The 8070-nt window shown below is 50.9% G+C and overlaps 1 protein-coding gene across 16 annotated transcripts in view; it reads left to right on the top strand.

The window, feature by feature from the left end:
• The window catches only part of PLEKHA6 (pleckstrin homology domain containing A6), a 137639-nt gene that overhangs the window by 51880 nt on the left and 77689 nt on the right, over window positions 1–8070 (top strand). The window contains exon 1 of one of the 16 annotated variants that reach the window (XM_029226779.1): window positions 1550–4355. The exons of 14 other annotated variants lie outside the window; for them this stretch is intronic. The gene's annotated coding sequence lies outside the window, so the exon portion shown is untranslated. Of the gene's footprint in view, window positions 1–1549; window positions 4356–4949; window positions 4987–8070 lie in introns of those variants that run through there. One more of the 16 variants, XM_029226780.1, reaches the window with a different exon arrangement.

Genomic DNA, 8070 nt, shown 5'->3' with positions numbered 1-8070 from the left:
ATATATATATATATATATATATATATATATTTTTTTTTTTTTTTAGAGTGTTTGAGGCTTACTACAGAATGAAAAGACACAAACAGAATCATGGGTTTGGCCTAGTAGGAGGCAATGTTAGCCAATTCTCATTGGAGAGGACGGTGAACAAGGATGCTGGGAATTTCAGAGGAAATGGTCCGTGAAGCTGGTGGGAGAGAAGCGGCTGCTCCTCCTCTTGCTCTGTGGAGGACCGTGGGCAGGCCCCGGGAAAGAAGAGGCTTCATTCAAAATTATAGTCGTGTTGTCTTCTTTTGTCTCTCCTCTTTCTTCCCACCGGAAGTATCAGCTGGGTTTGATGAAGCCCATGGTTGGTTCCAGAGAGAAACTGCTCAGATTGAGTACTTAACACATATGGTTACGAGCCCTGTTAACCAACTTCATTTCCCCCAACTATTGTAGTAGAACTCTCTGGACTCTACGATGGGACCCTGGGGGTACTGTTTCCTGAACTCAAGCCATTAGAAAATTAAATTGCTTGGCCTTGAGGTGAGTGCAGCTGAAGCACCCCTCTCACGAACAGGGCAACCTCCTCGGTGGCAGAAACTTTTTAGGTCTGGCTTCCCTTTCACATGTGAGAAGGTGGCGTCAGAGTGAAGCAGACAGTGTAGTATAGTGGGTAAAAGTCCACACTTGGGAGATAGAGCTCAAATCCTGGCTCCACTACTGATGAGCTGTGGGGCAAGTTAACCTCTCTGTGCTGTTTCCTCACTTGTGAGACGGGAGCGGTAATACCGACCCCATAGATTGTATTGAATTAAATGAGTTAATCTGGAAAGCACTTAGCGTAGTGCTCTCAGACGCTTGTACTCACCCTGCTCAGGCTCGCGTTCCTCAAATTACCTAAGCCTCTTTCCCTAAAGCTATGTGTACAAACACTCATGAAACCTATGAGACTTGGGAATCTGACTCTTAGCATGTATTGTCTTCGGAGAGACACTTCTTAGCTTTTCCCACAGCAATGGATTTCAGTCTTTCCCTCCACACTACAGAAAGATATTTACCATGTAAGCACGCACACACACACACACACACGCACACGTATGTACAAATACAGAAATTACACTTTTATATAGCACTTGTGCCAAACACCTTTCCAAACGCTTTATGTATATTAACTAATGTAATCCTCACAGCAGCCTTATGAGGTGGGCACTGTCAGGGTCCTCATTTTAAAGATGAAGACCCTGAAGCATAGAAGGACAAGTGACTGAGTCAATACTCTAACACTGTGTGTGTGTGTTATGGGTTTGAAAAGTATCACAAAATAATGCTCTTACCAAGTGCACACTGATATTTTCTATTCTGTTCCATTGAATTTTAAAAGTGCTGACCTTGATTTACTCAGTTGACTCCACAACCTGCCGATGAGTTGAAAATTACATCATGAAAGCCACTGTCCTACAGAGTCTACTCAGAAAGAGAGGAGGGTAACGAGGGGAAACTTCTGAGGGGAAGGAGGACAAAGACGCGGCAGCTTCGCGTGGCCTTTTCCTAGAAGTGGTGGAGCTCTTGCTGGGAGCGCTGGGGCTCTGAGACTGGGAAGGGACCTTGTGGCTCCCAGATGGGGGCTCTCAAGAGAATGTGCTCCGACCCTTGGAGGTGGCTGGAGCAGGGCTCAGGATGTCGCTCTTGTTATCTTATCCCTTCCCAGACGCAGATCAGGGAAAGGCATCCCAACCTGGAGCCCTTGCCCTGGAGCCCAGGATGCGGGCCTGATTGCTGAGGGCTTGAGGTGCCCGGGCCTCATCATGAGCCGACTGGTGTTCTACCAACAGTACCCTGTGTTTTACTTTTAGGTTTAACTTTTGAAACACTCTTATATTTATCAAGTTACTTTATGCTCACAAGAGCTAAATTGAGTGTAGGTTCCATTCCATTCCACAGGTGAAGGAAGAGAGTCAGGTTCAGCCTCTCTCTTGGCCTCAGGTTTGTTCAATGGTTCCGCCAGGGCTCAGGGAAGCCTAGAATGCAGGCTTCGGGCTTCCGGTTCCAGTGATTTCAGCTGCAGGTTATACGGTCGATGGTGTGATTGAGTGTCAATCATGGAGATGTTTAAGGAAGTGGATACACAGAGGCTGTTTCACCCATCTGGGGTTCATCACCTGGCTCCTCTGTGCTTCAGCCCCAGTTGCCCCCCGTGAAATATAGCAGAGCGCCCCCGCCCTTGGGTACCCTAGTGCGGAGGCCGGAGGCACGAGGAATAGGCCATGCTCAGCTTGCGTCTGCCCGTGGTGTCATTCTTATCAGGGTGAGTTTGATGTCTGTACTGACTTCCCCAGTGGGGGATGGCTTAAATCGCAGCCAGCCAGATAAAGGTTAACCCAAAGACTGGGAGGCTAGAGAAGGTGGAAGCCAGGGGAAGCTGTGACCTTTTAGAAGGGACCTCCGTCACTCTGGAGCAGGTCAGCGGAGCCACTGCCCTCTGGAGCAGGAGGAAGGACGAGATCAGCTCAGGAGGCCCTGCCAGCTCTGGGGAGCCCTGCCTCACAGGTCCGGTACTGGCATGAGGGACAAGGGACTGCTGGGGAGGTTGGGACCACTAGGCGGGCCCGCCAGGAACTTTTCTCCCAGGTCCCTATTCTGAGCGCCCTACAGCTGTCTTTCAGGGCAGCTGTCTCCTTGCTTGGGTTTCTGGTGGCGACTGTGTTCTCACACCCACTCCCACATCCTGTGTCAGGAAAGCCAGGCTCTCACCCAGCCAGCGCCTCCCCTCCCCTCGTCTGTCCCGGTGGTGCTTTTAGTAGTTTAAAAAGTTAGGAAAATGTTTTTCAGAGCTGTGGTTGCTCCTGAAGGAGCCCAGCTTCCTGTTGCTGGGAGTGAGCCTTCAAAGCTCATTTTATCTATCGATCAGTAAGAACACATTTATTGATCAGGAGACACTTGGTGCCTGGTGGGATTCATAGCCTGGCCGCCAACACTCACCCCAGCTCTAGTTAGTTATGAGGGGTAAACGAGGTCATGAATATGGAGCAGTAGACACAATGGTGAAGACGATACATGTTAGTTCCTATCGTTATTCTTTCCTCCCAGGGTGACGCCTGACCTAGTCAAGGGGCCGGTCTGCCCCCACCTCTTTTCTGTGGCTCTCTTTCTGGGATGCCCGCCTTGGCTCTCTCAGGAGCTGTTGTCTCCATGCAGATGCCTCCCTGACTGTCTCCCGACTCTGCCTTCATACTGCCCTCATCACGGGCTGTCTTTGAGGGGAGGGCCGTTTGGTGGGTTTGGTTTGTCTGTGTCCAGTACTAGACTGGGCGTTCCTTGAGCACAGGGACCCCCTCTCATCTTAGTCTCTAGCACTGTGGGTGCACAGGATGTCCATGTCATGAATGGCCATATCTGCACGGGGGAGGGGGCTTCCTGTGGGCTGGGGGTGCTTGGCAGAGGCTTTCTGGAAACGGTGGCATTGGGGCTCAGCCTTAAAGCAGTGTCCACCTGCCTCCCCTGGGAGATTTGGATTCAACAGGCAACCTGGGAATCAGTTTTTTAGAGAAATTCCTCAGGTTCTCAAACAATCAGTTTGGTTGAGATCCGTTACCTTAAAGGGTGGCTTGCTCTGGTGACTGGAGAGGACTGGGGCATCCTGGTGGGAGGTGGGGCGTGGCCCAAAGCAGAGATCCCTAAGGCTTTTGGGGGGAAATATTGGGACGTTCTGGCTGGATTAGAAATTTTTTACGTGGAGCAGTGGAATAGGACGTTTGAAAGATGAACGGGGATGAACTGTGGTGAGCCTTAGATGCCAAGACAAGGTGTTAGGCCTTTAGGTAGCAGGCAGGGGAGGGGGCAGCCACTGGAAATTTCTGAGCCAGAGAGCAACATGATGAAAACAGGCATTAAACCATACCCTACAGGGAGGAAATTGGCTGTATTTTTAAAGCGCAAAGGCAGAGTCCTAAACGCCCTCTTGTCACTCATTCCAAGTGCTTCTTGGTGTCTAACCTAAATCTTCCTTGATGCAAAGTACAGTTTGTCTCCTAGGAGTTGGAAAAAACCTGGACAGAAATAAAAGTCCTTCTCCCATTTCTGTCAGAAGAGAACCCGCATATCTTGGTGGAACAAGTATGTGCGCCAGGGTTCTGGGCCAAGCCGGCAGAGCCCCGGGGCACGGGAGGGCACTGCGGCCAGCATTAATATAGGTGCCCACCTCCAGGGGTGTGGGTTAGAGTCATCAGAGCCCCCATGGGATTAGAAGCCCTGGATTTGTCTCTTTGGTGCTGTTGTGCCTCCCCACCCCCAGTACCGGCATACGCACTGCCCCTTGGAAAAGCTTGCGGGCATCAAGACAGGCCCCTCTACCCTCCTGCTCTGTTGTGAAGGTAAGAGAGATGAGGCTGATAAAGGTCTCTCAGCCGGGAGAGAAGGGCATAGAAGAAGAACAAGGTATGATTCAGCGATGGGCACAGGAGAAGAGGTTGGGGGGTGTCTCACCCCTGCTTGTCGGGGTGCCCATCGGACACCTGAGAAGAGGCTCTGCTAGGAGGGAGGAAGCTGCGGTGTCTGCCCCCCTCCAGTCTCCAGCTTAAACCAACCCCAGGCTCAGGGGAGCGGGCTCGAGTTTGAGCCTGTCTTGTCCTCCGAGGGTCCTCCTCGGCTGTTGCCCTCGCCCCCTTCCTCCACCTGCCATCTGCAGCAGTATCTGGTGGAATCCCAGAGATGCCAATCTCTAAAAAAGAAAGCTTTTCCTGAACAGGGACTCCAACCCTTCCCCCTCCCCCCGGGCTTCCAGGGCAAGTGGAACATTCCATTTAAAGGGTGAAACAGGAACAGGTGAGCATACAGTGCAGAAAAGAGAGAGGACTCAGAGGCAGGTGAGAGGGGTGCAGCTGAGCCACTCACGCTGCCCACCTCCACCTCTGCCACCTTCCTACCCAACTGCTGGAGGGCCCCTTGCTTCCTGAGCCCAGACCCCAAAATAGGATATGGCTCTGGGACACCTAAAGAGGCCAGGTAGGCAGACACCCTCTCAGAAGACCCTGTCCTTCGCACCTGGGGACCTGTACTTTCCCACCCACCTGGGGCTGCTGTGTCCCACAGTTCTGGGGGCACCATTCACACTGTGCTCCGTGTGAATGGCACCCCCGAGCTGTGCCAAGGCCGGGAAGTCAGTGCCAGCAGATAAGGAGGAGGGCAGAATCAGACACTTTTCTGCTCCAGGCAAACAATAGGGACCTTCCAGGAAGCTCGGGGGAGGGAGTTGCCTGTAAGAGGATCCCCGCTGGATGTTCTGTGGGGTGACTTAAACAGGTTTTTGCATTTGCCACTGATTGCTTAATTAGACACCTACATAGTACTCTCTGCTAATGACCATGTCTCCCAGGGAGATGATAGATAAAGGGGTGGGTGGCTTCAGAGGCCAGGTGGAGGTCCCGAGGACAGCCACCTGAGAATGGGGGCGACGGAGGTAGAACCTCCTGGCATTTCCTTGGGCCAGTATGGACTATAGAGCATCAGAGAGAGTGGGTGCTTTCTCTCCAAGGACTGAGGAGAGATGCAGGGCTCGGGGCCTGTTTCTGTCTCCAGTCTTAACATCCTGTGCGGGCTCCAAACTCCTGGCTGTGGTTTGCCCTCTTGTGAAATGGGGAGGGTCATCCCCAGTGTCCAGGTAGTCACTGATGCCAGATGAGCCCAAGGTGCATGTTTCTGGAAGTAGGTGCTCTGAGGTGCAGAACAAACCAGTGTTTTTCCAGGCACCTGCACGTTAGGTTGGAAAGAGCTGGGTAGGGAGCTCTGACGATTGCCTGGAGGAGGGCATCACTCAGCGCTGTGAACTCCAAATGGACAATTAGGAACCATTCTGGGATCTGAAGCTGAGCTTTGATAATGGGCTAAGAGCTTAGCCGCAAATATTTCAGAGCTGCTCAGAGGGTGTGCTAGAGGCAAACTGATGCTGGTAATTATCTGCTGATGACTGGGGGACTGGCTGGATGTAAGTGTGATTCTTCTTACCTATCCTCAGCCCTCTCCAGCTCATCTTCCTAGAACTGTGGTTGTTGGGATGTGGGACAAAGAGGCCCCAGCCGTCTCCTGGGTGAGCCAGCCAAATATTTACCAAAAGCAGGGCTGCAGAGGAAAGGTGCCAGGATCCAGGTAAATGTTGTGTTTGTACTGCCCAAACAATGCCATGCTTCATGGGCTCCCGAATGCCACAGCTCCCTGAGCCAGGCCCCTGTGAAGACTGGCTGTAGGGAACCATGGGACTGTGCACTATGTGTGAGATGCCATTCCCATTCTGCTTCTGGGTATCTCGGGGATGCTGGCATCCTGGCATTGGATTGTCTTTGGTCTCCTTTCCTCCATCCCAGGAAGGCCCGAGTGTCTCAGGAGGATGGAATCCATTGAGGGACTGCAGGATGGATGTATGTTTCTGATGGTCATGATGGAAGTAATCATTTCTGCCCATTTCAAAGACAGGGTGGGGTTAGCAGAGATGATCTAGTGTCATGGAAACTTTGGACTGTAGGGTAGACTGAATTTTGAAGCTGGGCAGACCTAGCTTTGAATTTTGGCCTTACTGCTTACTAGCTGTGCGTCTTGGGGCCAGTTAACTAACTCCTCTAATCAGAGTTTGCTGTGGCCTAAAATGGGATTTCAGGACCCACATTGCCATGGGTGATTGTGATCATTCCTCCCATAATGAAATAAAGCAATCTATTCTACAGCATAACCCTGAGTGCTTTCCTGTTGGGAAGCAGGGATTATATTCAATTTCATTCCATAAACATTTTTTTAATTTATTTTATTTTATGTATTTATTTTTGGCTGCGTTGGGCCTTCGTTGCTAGGCGCGGGCTTTCTCTAGTTGCGGCGAGCGGGGGCTACTCTTTGTTGCGGTGCGCGGGCTTCTCATTGCTGTGGCTTCTCTTGTGCAGTGTGGGCTCTAGGTGTGCAGGCTTCAGCAGTTGTGGCTCACAGGCTCTAGAGCGCAGGCTCAGTAGTTGTGGCACACGGGCTTAGTTGTTCCACGGCATGTGGGATCTTCCCGGACCAGGGCTCGAACCCGTGCCCCCTGCATTGGCAGGCGGATTCTTAACCACTGCACCACCAGGGAAGCCCCATAAACAGTTTCTGTGTTTTTTTTTTTTGCGGTACGCGGGCCTCTCACTGCTGTGGCCTCTCCCGTTGCGGAGCACAGGCTCCGACGCGCAGGCTCAGCGGCCATGGCTCACGGGCCCAGCCGCTCCGCGGCATGTGGGATCTTCCCGGACTGGGGCACGAACCCGTGTCCCCTGCATCGGCAGGCGGACTCTCAACCACTGCGCCACCAGGGAAGCCCCCATAAACATTTTTCTTTTAATTTTTTTTAACATCTTTATTTGAGTATAATTGCTTTACAATGGTGTGTTAGTTTCTGCTTTACAACAAAATGAATCAGTTATATATATACATATGTTCCCATATCTCTTCCCTCTTGCGTCTCCCTCCCTCCCACCCTCCCTATCCCACCCCTCCAGGCTGTCACAAAGCACCGAGCTGATCTCCCTGTGGGCTGCTTCCCACTAGCTATCTACCTTACGTTTGTTAGTGTATATATGTCCATGCCTCTCTCTCGCTTTGTCACACCTTACCCTTCCGCCTCCCCATATCCTCAAGTCCATTCTCTAGTAGGTCTGTGTCTTTATTCCTGTCTTACCCCTAGGTTCTTCATGACATTTTTTTTTCTTAAATTCCATATATATGTGTTAGCATATGGTATTTGTCTCTCTCTTTCTGACTTACTTCAGTCTGTATGACAGACTCTAGGTCTATCCACCTCATTACAAATAGCTCAATTTCGTTTCTTTTTATGGCTGAGTAATATTCCATTGTATATATGTACCACATTTTCTTTATCCATTCATCCGATGATGGGCGCTTAGGTTGTTTCCATCTCCGGGCTATTGTAACTAGAGCTGCAATGAACATTTTGGTACGTGACTCTTTTTGAATTATGGTTTTCTCAGGGTATATGCCCAGTAGTGGGATTGCCCCCATAAACATTTTTGAGCAAATGGTATTTCCAGTTCCAAAGAGTCAATGATTTTATGTCTTTAA

The sequence above is a fragment of the Monodon monoceros genome, unplaced genomic scaffold, assembly GCF_005190385.1.
Source record: "Monodon monoceros isolate NGI ecotype Baffin Bay Population unplaced genomic scaffold, NGI_Narwhal_1 Super_Scaffold_18, whole genome shotgun sequence".
Classification (NCBI taxonomy): domain Eukaryota; kingdom Metazoa; phylum Chordata; class Mammalia; order Artiodactyla; family Monodontidae; genus Monodon; species Monodon monoceros.
This window is presented reverse-complemented; position numbering and strand designations above follow the sequence as displayed.